Source organism: Symphalangus syndactylus, chromosome 22, assembly GCF_028878055.3.
Source record: "Symphalangus syndactylus isolate Jambi chromosome 22, NHGRI_mSymSyn1-v2.1_pri, whole genome shotgun sequence".
Taxonomy (NCBI): Eukaryota; Metazoa; Chordata; class Mammalia; order Primates; family Hylobatidae; genus Symphalangus; species Symphalangus syndactylus.
This window is the reverse complement of record NC_072444.2, coordinates 12590906-12606110: the sequence shown is the minus strand read 5'-3', so window position 1 is coordinate 12606110 and position 15205 is coordinate 12590906. Positions and strand designations below refer to the sequence as shown.

General features: G+C 52.4%; 1 long non-coding RNA gene across 2 annotated transcripts; it reads left to right on the top strand.

Moving 5' to 3' along the window:
* The first annotated feature begins 308 nt into the window (after positions 1-308).
* On the top strand, positions 309-14352 carry LOC129471949 (uncharacterized). Of its 2 annotated transcripts, XR_008653812.2 has the most exons (4): positions 309-822; positions 10367-11283; positions 11426-11543; positions 14169-14352. It is a non-coding gene; the product is annotated as an uncharacterized lncRNA (long non-coding RNA). The 2 variants fall into 2 exon arrangements; XR_008653811.2 differs by having other exon boundaries at positions 10367-11543.
* The last annotated feature ends 853 nt before the right edge of the window (positions 14353-15205 follow it).

The following is a 15205-nucleotide window of genomic DNA, read 5'->3' as shown; positions in this document are numbered from 1 at the left end:
TAGGGCCTCAGCTGCTGGGCCTGTATCACGGCAGGGAATCCGTGAATCCTGGAGACATTTTTGGCTGGTTCCAAAGTCAGACAAAGTGTGAACCTCTCTCTGCTACAACCTTAGCCAGAAAGTCTGGTGCAGAGACGGTGAGACACTGGGGACCCCCATTTGTTCACATTTGTTCCGTTGCTCACTTGTTCAACAAACACACGTGAAGCCCCTTCTTGGAGCCAGGCACTGGGCTGGGTTCAGGGTTTCCAGATGAATCAGCCCTGCTCCCCGGGGGACTCCCAGTCGTTCAGAAGAGAGACAGACATTGAAACAAATAATTAAAGACATGAATGAAAGCCTCTGAGATAAAAATACACAAGATCGGTGAACACAGAGGAGTCCCTGAGACAAGCTTAGGGTTGACCCTAAGCTTGAACCAGAGGGAAAACTCAGACCTCCACCGAGTAGGATGGGCGGTGGGAGGCTGGGGTGGTATGACCCTGAAGGATGCTGAGGGACCCACCACTGCTCCTGTGACCTCCACCTGACATTCCTCAGGGAAGTGACACCCCCTCCAAAATATGCAACAAGACAGGCCCTGGGGAGACGCAGGCTTGGGTTTCGGATGTGGGTGATTCTCACAGCTCCACTTCTAGGCCTTGATCTGCAGCCCACTCACTTCACGCCGCTGAGACTCAGTTTTCTCATCTGCCAAGTGAGAGGTCTGGATTTGGAGATGATTATTACGGCTAATATTTGCTGAACATTTACTGTGTGACAGGCATTGCGCCAGACACTTTGCATCGGTACCTCGTTCAGCCTTCACATCCGCCCAGTGAGGTAAGTGCTATTAATAGCACAAGCCTCTTATCCAATGAGAGCAAAACCAGTGGTCGGTTAATAGAAAAAAAAATTAATGCAGGAAATCTTATGATACATAAAGTAGGCATTTTATTGAACGTAACACGTGCGCGTGTACTTTTATGAGATGATATTCTGATGCAGGGCCAAGGCTGTCTTCGAGACTGAGGCCCCCAGCTGGGGTCCTACCTTGTTTTTCTTGCATAAAACCAACCGGTGCAGCAGCGTTTATGGCTCTCGTTAGGAGTCCTTTAAAGTGGAGTGGGACCTTAGAGATGCTTGTGAAGCCACCTGAGCACAGATTCCCTCTGGATTCGTAATAATCACCCCACCCCCCAGTTTTAGTCTACACCTAATTCGATGAAAGTTTGTGATGGATTTTGACTATCGTCTTCCCCCGTCTTTTACGGCTGTCTTGCCCACACCTCATCTGGCAGCACTTTTTTCTTCTTCCGTTGACAACTCGCCTATAACTGGGCCTTCTGCAACGTCCTTCCTTGGTTTTCTGTGACACGACTCTCTTTCCCATTCACATTCTGGTCTCATCGGTTCGGCCACTACAGCCAGCAGCTGCAGGTCTGAGAAGAGGCCTCACTGAGTCGGAGGAGCTGCCTAGGTGGGAATAGCAGCAGCCGGCCTGCCTGGAACATTCAGGAAGCTGTGGCATCTACTAGCCTGTCTCTCAAAGGACAGGGAGAGTGTTTGTTAATCCAGAGTGGGTTGAAGGGAGGTCTTGGAAGGCATTTTCTATGGTTTGATTCCCATTCTACAGGTGAGGAAACTGAGGTACATGAAGTCACTTCCCCAAGGTCACCCTAGGCTCGTCCAGCTGGGATCGTAACCCAAGCCTGTCTGGCTCCACGTTCTTCATCCTCACACCCTGCTACCTCCTCGTTGCACCAGAGGGGGTCCCTGTGAGTCTCTGGCTTTCCTGCTGGAAGGACTTAAAGGATCTCTCTTGCATGTGGAATTTGAGGTGCATTTAAGCATTGTCCACACTAAGCCTGGGACGGAAGATGGCCACCGATCTCGGGGCAAGGTCTTCTCCCCTGGGCCTGTGTCTCCACGCCCGGGCCTGGCAGGCAGCAGGTGCTCATGCGTGTCTGTGAAGCTGGACAGGAACAGTCAGGATGCCTTTTGTGTTTCTGCCAGTGTCGTGAGCACCTGCTCTGGGGCATGCACCAGGCTGGGTCCCAGGATCTAACCGAGAGGAGACGCCGGTCCCATCACTGGCCTCAGAGCTCTGTGTCCAGCAGGGTCATTCCATTGTCCCCTCGTCCAAGCCTCCTCTGGTCAGACTTCCTCTGAAGGGACAGGGGGTTGTTAAATATGCAAAGGATGTGGATTTTGGAGTCGGACACATCTGAGCTCTAATTACAGCTCTGCCACTTACTGGCTGTGCGTGTGACCTTGAACCAACGGCCACCTCTCAGCCTCGGTACAAATGACAATGCCTCATTCTAGGCCCTTGGTGGGCAGACTCCCAGCAGGGCTAGGAGTCCCTTGAGCCCCAGGGAGGAGGAAGCCCGTAGGCAGGAGGGGTTTGGCTGTGGACAGGGGACCTGGCAGTCAGCTCCCAGAAGCTTCCGACCGTTGGTGGCTGTGGAGAGCGAAGCGGTATTCAGGGGAAATGAAAAGAGGCCAGACGTCGTCCAGGCCGCAGCACGCAAGGGCACCTCACTCCGCGCCTTCGTTCCCTCCCAGGCTCAGAAAGGGGAAGGCAGCCCAGACCAGGAAGTGGCCAGCTTCTGATGGCCACCGCATGGGGACCGCACCAGCCCCAGCAGGAAGTGGCCGGCCCCTTCCCACCCCCTGCCGAGCCAGGCCCTCCTGCACTCACACTTGGGAACCAGCCAGCCTGAAAGTCCCTGTTCTCAGGTTCTGGGACCAGCACTGCATTCTTAGAAGCCCGGCACCGGCCGGGGCCCCTGACGTTGTGGCTGGGGGTCTACAGACCTGGGCTCTCAGCCCCGCTTTGCCACTTCCTCGCCCTGAAGCCTCAGCCAAGTTGCTTCCCCGTCTGACCTGTTCCTCATCTGCTAAATGGGGTGATCACCCACGACCTGCCACCTCAGAGGGACAATGAAAATGGGGAGTCCTGAAAGGCCAGAGCTGGAAAGTCCCCGAAGAGTCCTTACAGAGGAGGCAGGTGGGAAAGGAGGGAGATTGTCCCCAGTCCCACAGCCAGTGGGTAGCAGGGCCATGAGGTTCTGGAAAGAGCACTGCATTGGGAGGTAGGACTTGGTCCAAGCCTCACTCAGCTCCTTCCTAGCTGTGGGACCTTGGCCAAGTCAACCAAAGCCCCTGGGCCTTTTCCTACAAGACAGCAAACCTCGTCTCCCAGGGCTCCTGGGGCGTGTAGATGCTCTGTACCGTGTTGTGAACAGGAAGGGCTTCTTGCTGGAGGTAGATTGGAACTCAGATCTCAAGGGTTCCCATTCTTTGCTGCCCCCTCCCCTGAACTCCATATGCAAGGAGTGGGGTCTGGCACCTCCTGGGGGGAGGATTCCTCTTGCTTGCCTCTACCCCTGCTCCCCCCATTGGGTGAGAGGTGGCAAATCTCCTTCCTTGATTCCACTGAGTCACTGGAGCCCGTGCTCTTGGAGGAGCTGCGTGTGAAGTCACCTCTCCCACATGAGCAGCCAGAGACGCCATTGCCACTGACACTGTGGCACCCAAACCCCCGTCTACTGCAGGCTGGCAGAGCCCTCCACAGACCCCGGAGCCCAAACAGCCTTTGTGGTGCAGCCAAGGGGTAAGCTGGAGGCTGGGCGGGACCCGGAGCAGCCCTCCTGCAGCAGGCTTCCTGATGCCATTGGCACCACTGCCCAGTCCCAGCTCAGTCTTCTGGAGAAAGGGCCTCAGGATGGCAGAGCTGGCAGAGGAGGTAGAGCCTAGCCCATCGTGGGGACAGAATGAGAGTCCACGGACCTAAAGAAGAGCTGGGAACCGCAGATCCCATGTGGAATTATGGGATGTGTGTGTGTGTGTATGTGTGTGTATGTGTGTGTGTGTTCATACACACACATTATCTGCATTTCCCAAGGAGGAGGGTCAGGTTTCATCAGATTCTCAAAGACAAAAATAACATGTTCAGGACCAGGATGCTCTTTCTCTTTTCCCATTCCCAGATGAGGAAGTTGAGGCACAGAGAAGAAATTATCTCACAGTACAGGCAGGATAAGGAAGGGTACTTGATGTTCCAATTATGACCTCCTTTTTCTGGTTCAATAAAGGTCTCTGGAGAGTTCAAAGGGAGCCTCTATCCCATCCTCCTGTCCCAGAACATTGATGGTAGCTGTGGCTGGAAGAGTGAGCTCACCCAAGAGAGGAGGTTAGGTCTCCTGAACCAAACCCCAGAGCTCCCACCAGCACTACCACCATCACCACCACCATCATCACCACCAGAACCACTACCATCACCAGCACCACCACTATCAATACTACCACAGTCACCACTAGCATCCCCATTACCGCCATCAACACCACCACTACCATCAACACCACCACCACTACCAGCACCACCATCAACACCAACACCACCATTATCACCAGCACTACCATAATCACCACCATCACCATCACCAGCAACACTACCATCATCACCCTGAACATCACTACATCACCACTAGCATCACTATCAACCACCATCACTAATACCACTAGAATCACCACCACCACCACCACTATCAACACCATCCCCACCATCCGCATCATCAACACCACCATCAACACCACCAGCATCACCACTACCACCATAACCAGCACTACCGTCAGCACCACCAGCATCACCACTACCACCATAACCAGCACTACCGTCAGCACCACCAGCATCACCACTACCACCATAACCAGCACTACCGTCAGCACCACCAGCATCGTCATCACATCACTACCACATCACCACTACCAGCACAACCATCAGTACCACAATCAACACCATTACCACAAGCATCAACACCACCATCACCACCACCATCACCACCATCACCACTACCATCACCACCATCACCACTACCATCATCACCATCACCACCACCATCACCACCATCACCACTACCATCACCACCATCACCACCACCATCACCATCACCACCACCATCATCACCATCACAACCATCACCACCATCACCACTACCATCACCACCATCACCACCACCATCACCACCATCACCACCACCATCACCACCATCACCACCACCATCACCACCATCACCACCACCATCACCACCATCACCACCATCACCACCACCATCACCACCATCACCACCATCACCACCACCATCACCACCATCACCACCACCATCACCACCATCACCACTACCATCACCACCATCACCACCACCATCACCACCATCACCACCACCATCATCACCATCACAACCATCACCACCATCACCACTACCATCACCACCATCACCACCACCATCACCACCATCACCACCACCATCACCACCATCACCACCACCATCACCACCATCACCACCACCATCATCACCATCACAACCATCACCACCATCACCACTACCATCACCACCATCACCACCACCATCACCACCATCACCACCACCATCACCACCATCACCACCATCACCACCATCACCACCACCATCACCACCATCACCACCATCACCACCACCATCACCACCATCACCACCATCACCACCACCATCACCACCATCACCACTACCATCACCACCATCACCACTACCATCATCACCATCACCACCACCATCACCACCATCACCACTACCATCATCACCATCACCACTACCATCACCACCATCACCACCACCATCACCACCATCACCACTACCATCACCACCATCACCACCACCATCATCACCATCACCACCATCACCACCACCATCACCACCATCACCACTACCATCATCACCATCACCACCACCATCATCACCATCACCACTACCATCACAACCATCACCACCACCATCATCACCATCACCACTACCATCATCACCATCACCACCACCATCACCACCATCACCACTACCATCATCACCATCACCACTACCATCACCACCATCACCACTACCATCATCACCATCACCACTACCATCACAACCATCACCACCATCACCACCATCACCACCACCATCACCACCATCACCACCATCACCACTACCATCACCACCATCACCACCACCATCATCACCATCACCACCACCATCACCACCATCACCACTACCATCACAACCATCACCACCATCACCACCATCACCACCACCATCACCACCATCACCACCATCACCACTACCATCACCATCACCACCACCATCATCACCATCACCACTACCATCACCACCATCACCACTACCATCACCACCATCACCACCACCATCACCACCATCACCACTACCATCACCACCATCACCACCACCATCATCACCATCACCACTACCATCACCACCATCACCACTACCATCATCACCATCACCACCACCATCATCACCATCACCACTACCATCACCACCACCATCACCACCATCACCACCACCATCATCACCATCACCACTACCATCACCACCATCACCACTACCATCACCACCATCACCACCACCATCACCACCATCACCACTACCATCACCACCATCACCACTACCATCACAACCATCACCACCACCATCACCACCATCACCACTACCATCACCACCATCACCACTACCATCATCACCATCACCACCACCATCACCACCATCACCACTACCATCATCACCATCACCACTACCATCATCACCATCACCACCATCACCACCATCACCACTACCATCACCACCATCACCACTACCATCACAACCATCACCACTACCATCACCACCATCACCACCACCATCACCACCATCACCACTACCATCACCACCATCACCACTACCATCACCACCATCACCACCACCATCACCACCATCACCACCACCATCACCACCATCACCACTACCATCACAACCTTCACTATTGACACCACTCTCACTACCACCATCACCACCATCACTATTGACACCAGCACTACTATCAGACTACCAGTATCACCAACAACACCGTCATCACCACCACCACCATCAACACCATAACCACAAGCACCATCAGCACCACCATTGATACGTGGTCTGCCTTAGAGACTGAGCTAATCATCTTGCTTCTACCATTACCCTGCTGGGAATTGGGATACCCAGCTCAGGCTTCACCCAGAACCCTGTGGGACCAGCTAAGGGTGGGTGAAAATGAACCTCTGTGCTCTGAGGCAGGTGAGGACATTCCGAATGGAAAATGCCCATTGCAAAATGAGTTCAACTGACCTGACCTTCACATCAGACCCCCTTGGGGATGGTAGGAAAAATGTACATATTGGTCCCTCTATCTCTCAACAAATATTTACTATATATTATTTTAGCTGACACCTGTGCATCACTGATCAGACACTGTTTTAAGTACTTTAGATATATGAACTAATTCAACCTTTGTAGTAACCCTATGAGGTGGGTAGTATTATTATCCTTATTTTGCAGTCGAGGAAACAAAGGCACAGAAGTGAAATAGCTTGTCCAAGGCCAGGCACTTAGTAAATGGCAAGGCCAAGATTTGAACTCAGGCATCCCAACACGCAGAGTCCATGCTCCTGACCACTACACTCACTGTCAGATGGAAGGAGCATGGGACACCCCAAAGAAAATCCCAGGTGTGCAAACCCGCAAGTGACTGTGATCTCCTTGAAGGCATGGGCCATATCGTTTCCACTGCTGTGTTCTCAGAGCCTACCACCAGGCCTGGTATACAGTAAGGGCTCAATAAATGTTAGCTGAGTAAGTGAATTGATTGGTAACACTGGGCTTCAAACCCTTCCCCCAGCACCTCTTCCTTCCTCCCCTAAGCCACACTACAGAGGGCAGTATCTGAAGCTGTAGTTCTACTGCCAGCCAACAGAGGGCAACATGTATAATAGGGTGAGACCGGCCATCAGCCAGGAAGAAGGAATTAGGAGGAAGAGGAGGCAATACTTTGTGGCAGGCATGAGTGCAATTATTGATTAAAAACAAAATTGAGACAAACCTTGGGACCTACCACATATGGGACACTATGGCCGGTATTTTCTGTTTGACAGCTGAGGAAATGAGGTTCAGAAAGGGAAAGGTCACTGCCCAAGGTCATGCAGCTAGTGAGTGGCAGAGCCAGGCTGAAAAACCTAGGTCTCCCGGGCTCTTTCCCAACCAGAACTCAAGAAACAGCTGACAGATTGGAAGATAGACCAGACGTCTCCCTGTCTGTCAAAACAAGACAAGGTGGGCTCTGGAAGAGGGCTGTTGAAAGTTACCAGCCTGGCAAACCCCTAACCCTGCTTCCCATCCCTCCTACCCTACCCCAGCCCACCGCACCCCACCCTATGCCCCAGCCCCATTCCCCACCCTCCCTCCCCACCCCCCGCCACACATAGCCAGGCCGCCCCCTGGTGTCTGTGACTGGCAGTACGCAAATGCACAGTCTCGATTTTGTCAATCCACCTGCCATGAGGATGCATCCACACCTTATAGGCCCAGGCCTGACCACAGGCTGCTGGGGTAGCAAGGGACCAAGAGCACCAGGTTCCAGTCCCTCTAGGGACTCACAGGCCAAAGGATGAGGCAAGATGGCCCCAGAACAGAACACAGAGCTCATGTGCCTGAGTTCCAGGAATTACAGCCAATGGCCACCCCGTGCGCCCAGCATTGCACTCAGCACTGGGGATGCTTCACCTCTTTTAGGCCACACCATCCTATGGGGTAGGTACTTGTATTCACCTTCATTGACAGCTGAGGAAACTGAGGCTCAGCAAGGGGATGTAACCTTGCCATTGGGGTCCACACCGGCTGATTTCAAGTCAAGGGCTGGTTCAGCTGCCTCATGCAATAACCCCTGTAGCTCCGAGTGATTGTAGTAGGCTTGGACTGTAGTAGTCTTGGAAGGCTCCCAGGAGGAGGTGGGGCTCCACTGTCTCAAAGACAAGACCCAACTCCTTACCATCACCCACTGGTGACACCAATCATCACAACAACAAGTACCATGCATTAAGTACTTAGTGCTGGGTGCTGCAGTTTAAGTACTTTGCATGGATTATTTACTCATTCATTCATTTATATATTTACTGAGCATCTCCTATGTACCTGTGTGCTAGGTGCTGGGTCACAACAGTGAACAAAACAGACAAAAATTCCTGACTTCATGAGATTTATATTCTGGACATGAGAGAAAGATAACAAGCAAAATAAAAACATACAGTGTGTGCCAGTGATCATACGATAACTTCTGGAGAAAAATTAATTAGGAGGAGGAGAGAAGGCATTTGGGGAAGGTGTTAGTACTTTAAGCTGTGTGGTCAGGAGAGGTTCCCCGAGACGACATTTAAGCAGAAGGCAGAAAGAACCACGTGGGTGTCTGGGGGAAGAGCATTCTAGGCAGAGACAATAGCCATGCAAAGGCCCTGAGGCAACTGTCTCCTTGATTCATCTCATTCAACCTTGAGTTAGAAATCACTGTTGTTCCTATTTCATAGATACCCCTAGTTAAGGAGCACTTTCGACATCTGGCAGGGAAGAGGCGGGGCAGATGGAGAAACTGAGACCCAGAAAGGTCACGCTCAAAGTCACACAGTGAGTCTGTGGCGTAGCTGGAATTCATGCCTCGGTCTTCTGCCTTCCACACCAGAGCTCTTCCGAGAGTAACTCAAGGTTCTTTAGTTTCTGATGGAATGCATCACTTCTGGCACCCCCAAAGTTCAGGGACCCCAAAGGACCAGGGCACGATGCCGGCTCCAGAAAGGCTACTGGACCAAGCACGGGTGATGAATCCCAGCCTGGGGGAGGCAGAGCCAGCCTGGGGGGACGTGCTCGGCTATAGTGGGACAGAGAGGCCCAGTCAATAGTGCCCCCTTTAGAGTAAGGGGACCCTCCTACTTACAAGGGCTGTATCTCAAGTCTACCAGCAGGGGAGAGTGGCTGAGGAACACCGGTGACTAATCTCAGGCTGCCCAGCCGCTGCCCAGTGGTCAGCCTGGGGCCAAGGTCAGCAGTCAGCCTGGGCCAGAGGTTTGTGGTTGGATCAGGGGTCAGTGGGTACCCAGGCAGGAGTCAGTATATGGTTTGGCTGAGGGACCAGTCTGTGACAAGGGACAGCAGTCGGTTTATGTTCAAATCAGGGCTTCATCCATCACCAGGGTCAAAGAGCAAATAGGCCCAAGTCAGGGCTCAAACACGGCCAGCGTCGGAAGTGTGTGTCTGCGGAATGAAGCCTGCCACCAGCGTTGCATCAGGCCAAAGTCTGACCTCACAGCCAGGCGGGGCCAAATCAGGAGATGCTGTAACCACTGAGCTGCCAGCCCTGTCAAGCAGGATGCTGGGCAGAGGGGACACATCAGTTCCCTCCATCTCCCATGCCAGACCCGGCAAGTCGGGGCAACCCAACCCAAAGCCTCCCCACTGTTCCAACAGCCTGGGGGACTTAGCTGATCTAACACCCACCCATTCCCATTTAACAGATGGAAAAACTGAGCCCAGAGTAGGGCCAGGACACGCCCAACATCATAGCGCAGATGAAGACACAGCCAGGACCAGAATCCAAATCTCCTACACCAGTGGGCTTCCCCCCCCGAGCCTGAACGTGGAGTCACCACTGGCTCAGTGATTACTGAGTGGAAAGGGATTCGAGACAGCAGAGCACTGTGCGGAGATAGCTGGGCATGAGGGGAGAGAATGCAAGCCTCAGCTGGGAATCGGGAACTCTTGGATTCTCGTCTTCACAGATTGACTTAATTCACCACTTCAGAGAGGTCTGTGCGTTCACTTGTTCATTGATTCATTTATTCAACAAATGCCTTCTTAGGTAACCTCTCTGGACCTCAGTCTCCTGATCTGTAAATGGGCAGAATGCCTTTCCCAGGATGGTTGTGGGAACAAATGAGAAAACAGGTGGGCAACTTCTGGTGACTGAGCACAGGTGCATGCGTGGTTGCAGCAGATGGCAGTGCCGCCCGCGTGCCTTGGCTATTCCTGTGGCTCATGCCCATGGGACAGCTTCCAACCACAGCACCTGCAACTCCCACCTCCCCACAACAGTGTTCTCTGGTCAGTGGTGGGGGGCAAGCCAGAGTCCTGGGAGTTCGCACTCCCCTGGGAGCGAATCTCAAGCAATGATGGAACGGAGCGGAGGAATACACACTCAGCTCCCTCCCCGCTCAGCTGGGGTAACTCAGGTGTGTTCTATGCTGTCTTCCCAGGCTCCCCAGTGGGACGGAGCCCTGGTTGTCCACAGCAGTAACTTGCTGGCTAATGCATATTCCTCCCTGGCTTCCTCCCCACCCCCTTACAGGTATTCCTTGGGATCATAGATGAACTACCTGCAACTCACATCCTGGTGTGAGTTGCAGGGTCTGCTTTCAGATCAGCCCAAACTCAGGTATGAGCACATCACATGTCATCTCATTTCACCTCCACAACACCCCTGGGAGGTGGGCCTGCTGCCCCACTCTACAGAAACAAATGTTCAGACAGCTTAAGGTCATTGTCAAGAAAATGGCAGATCTGGAATTTCTCCCCAGGACTGTCTGTCTCCAGAGCCAATACTCAACTATCATGTTATGCATCATCCCACCTCACCCCCAGGGACCTCCTTCATAATGGAAGCAGCAGCAAAGACTTCATAATGAACAGCACCAGGTAAGCGCTTGTGGAGATGAGAGCACTGCAACGCTGCCTGTTGTCCTGCAGGCAGTGGTCCCACAGCAAGCCAGCATGCTTTCCTGGGGACATGAGACCTGAGCTGGATGTTTAAGGATGCATTGGAGTTGTGCAGGTGGTGAATAAGAGAATGCACTCCAGGCAGAAGGAAGAGCAGGTGCAAAGGCTTAGAGACACCAAAGAGGGTGTTGTATTTAAGGAATGCCGGAAAGCAATGAAAGTGTGTGGGGTGTGATGCATTCAGGAGAGGGTGGGAACCTTTGCTCTTGAAGTAGGCTTGCATTGCCCCTGGTGGGCTGGGCACCACCCTGCTCAGGAGGCTTCAGTCAGGCACAGACGTGGTCAGATGGGTGGCTCTGGTGACAGTGTTGAGCGGATCATGCTTGATACATAGTATATGCTCAACACAGATGTAGTCTTAACTATTAATTTTTTATCTTATGATTTGAATTTTGTATCTAGTTTGTTTTTGTTTTTGTTTTAAGACTTCTCTGCCCCAATGTCATGAATAATTCTTCTAAAAATTTTAAATTTTGCTCTTTCCCATTCAGGGCTTTGGGTCATCTGAAATGTATGCTATGTTTGGTATGAGGTAGGAATAGCATTTTATCTCTTCTGTGTGAAGAGCCAGCTGACCTAGCACCATTTCTTTATTAAATAGGTTGCTCTGTAAATGCTGATGTCTTCCACGTGCTAAGTGCCCATTTATAAGTGGGTGCGTTCAGAGGTTCTCTCTTCCACTGTTTGAACATCGTCCTTGAATTACTATACCTTTATAATAAGCCATGGTCTCTAAAAAGACAAGGCCTTCTTAATATTCTTCTTCAAATTTGAGTTGGTGTATTAGTGTTACAGGATCTTTGGGGTGTCACTTTTCTGGCCGGAAACCTCTGTGTGGCTGCTGCAGTGGGGCAGGCAGCTCCAGGTGCCAGCACCCACACCAGCTTTCTGTGAGTCTGTGGCTGGACCAGGCGCATTGCAAGCAGCATCCACAGCTGACACTGGGAACACAGTGGCACCTGGAAGCTTGGAGATGCCAGGAACCACAGGGACCCAAGGAGGGAGTCCTAGGTCTGGCTCAGGGAGCACCCAGGCCTGAGCTCCCTAAAGGGCCGCAGCTCCTCTCTCCTTCTCTTTGCCTGCAGCATGGCGAGCAAGGGACATATCTCAGCCCTGTTTGTGTTACAGCTCTTTAGCCTTGCCATCCAGCAGGTCCTGAGTTCTTATCCTGCAGTCCAGAACAACGAAGTATGCAGAGAAGTGGAGGGTGAGCAAGAGGAAGGGGAGCTTTACTGAGCGATAGCACAGCTCAGAGGAGACCTGCCGCGGGTAGCTCCTTTCTGCAGCCACAGTGTCTCGATGAGTGTTCAGCTCCTAGCAGAGTGGGTAGTTCCCGCACGCAGGTTCCAACAAGTGTTGAGGTCTCAGCAGAGAGGCTAGCTCCTTTCTGCAGCTAGTTGTCCTGACAAGTGTTCAGCTATCAGCAGAGAGGGTTGCTCCTCTCTGCTGCTGGCCGTCCTGTTGTCTGCAGCTCTCCGCAGAGAGGAGGCCCTAGAGGGGGTGGCTTCTCTCTGCAGGCAGGTTATCCCGTTGTCTCTGCAGCTCTCAGCAGAGAGGCTAGCTCCTCTCTACAGCTGGTCGTCGTATCGTCTCTTTGTCCTCCGAGCAGAGGGGAGGACCTGGGGTGGGTTGCTTTTCTCTGAAGGCAGATGGCAGGCCTCCCTGGCCTGAAGGTGGGGCCTTACCGGGAACCCATCCCCTTCCATCCAGGAGCCTGTCTGCCTCTTGCTCCCAGGCTTGTTCATGGCGCCCAGGCTGCTTGCACCCACCAATGGGCACCTGCAGGCCAGCGTTGACCCACCCTCAGCAATGCTCTCAGCTTCCTCCCCAACGTTTGTGGTGCCCAAAGTCTGGAGGGGGCCAAGGTAGCAGGGGGCCAGCACGTCAGTGCTGCCCCAAGTGTGTGCACTGCTGGCCTGGCTGTGACAGCACACAGGCTTGGCCCCACATTGCTCTGAGATCGGAGCAGGCACCGACAGTAGAAAGAATCCATGCAGCGGGAGCGGGCACTTCTGAACCTGTGAAGGCAGGGAGCCCCTTCCTGGGTTCCCAAGAGTGCAGGGATGCCTGGGTTCATACCCACAGTTTGGGCAGCTGTGGCTCCACCCAGGAGGGTGGGGCTCCCACCCGCTCCTAGGTCCTGAGAGCACAGGGATGCCCGGGTCCGTGGCCATGGTTTGGGTGGCTGCAGCGGTACCAGGGGAGATCCTGCCCCAACTCAGAAGGGGGTGGGGCTCCCGCTTGTCCCTGGCTCCTGCCAGCTCCATGGAGCATGCAGCCCCGGCCATGCCTCCCTGATGCAGCCAGCGTGATGGCAGCAGCTCCTCCAGATGGCCCACTCCTGCCATCATTAGTTTCCTGTTATTGCCGAAACAAATTACCACAAACATTGTGGTTTTCAGCAATACATATTTATTGTCATACAGCTTTGGGTTTAAGATTTCAGATTTTTCCCTGAGACAGATAAGGTGTCAGCAGGTGTCAGCAGGGCTATGTTTCTTCCTGGAGGCTCTGAGGGAAAACCATTCCCTTGCTTTTTATCAGATTCTAGAGGCACCTGCATTTCTTGGCTTGTGGCCTCTTCCTCCATCTCAAAGTGCATCGCTCCAATTTCTGCTTCTGTCATCACATCGCCTTTTCCTCCAGCTCTGACTCCTCCTGCATCCATCTGAAAAGGATAATCCAGGATATTCTCCCCAACTCAAGATCCTTCATCACATCTGCAAAGTCTCAGGTATGGGTGGGGCTGAGGATATAATCAGTTCTGGGCAAAATTCCTCTGGATGTGCAGATGTGTGAAACTAGAAAACAAGTTTTCTGCTCCCAAAATATAGTGGTGGGACAGCATAAGACAACAGTCACAGACATTTCCATTCAAATAGGGAGAAAATGGAAGGAAAAAAGGAGTCACCAGTCCCAAGCAATTTCAAAATCCAATCAGACAAACTCCATCAGGTTTCAAGTCCTGGGAAAAATCCTCTGCCCTCCATATGCAAAACAGCAACAACAGCAGCAACTTTGGACCTTACCTCACACCATCTATAAAAATGAACTCAAATGAATTATAGTCCCCTAAAAAAGCATTATGCTAAGTGGAAAAGCCAGACACAAAAGCACACATCGCATAGGCTTCAATACATATGAAATTCTAGGAAATACACAGCTATCATGACAGAAAGCAGATCCGTGACGGCCAGTGGCCAGGTAGCAGGGGAGGAAACTGATTGACCGCAAAGGAGTGTGGGGTGGCTGTTGGGGGTGATGGGAATGTTCTCACAACTGTATATGTTTTCAAAACTCATCCAACTACATACTAGAAAGGGTGACTTTTATTATATGTAAACTATACTCTATTTTTTTTTTCTGAGACCGAGTCTCGCTCTGTCACCAAGCTGGAGTACAGTGGTGCAATCTCAGCTCACTGCAACCTCTGCCTCACTGCAACCTCTGCCTCCCGGGTTCAAGTGATTCTCCTGCCTCAAGCTCCTGAGTAGCTGGGACTACAAGCGCGTACCACCACGCCCAGCTAATTTTTGTATTTTTAGTAGAGACAGAGTTTCACCATGTTGGCCAGGATGGTC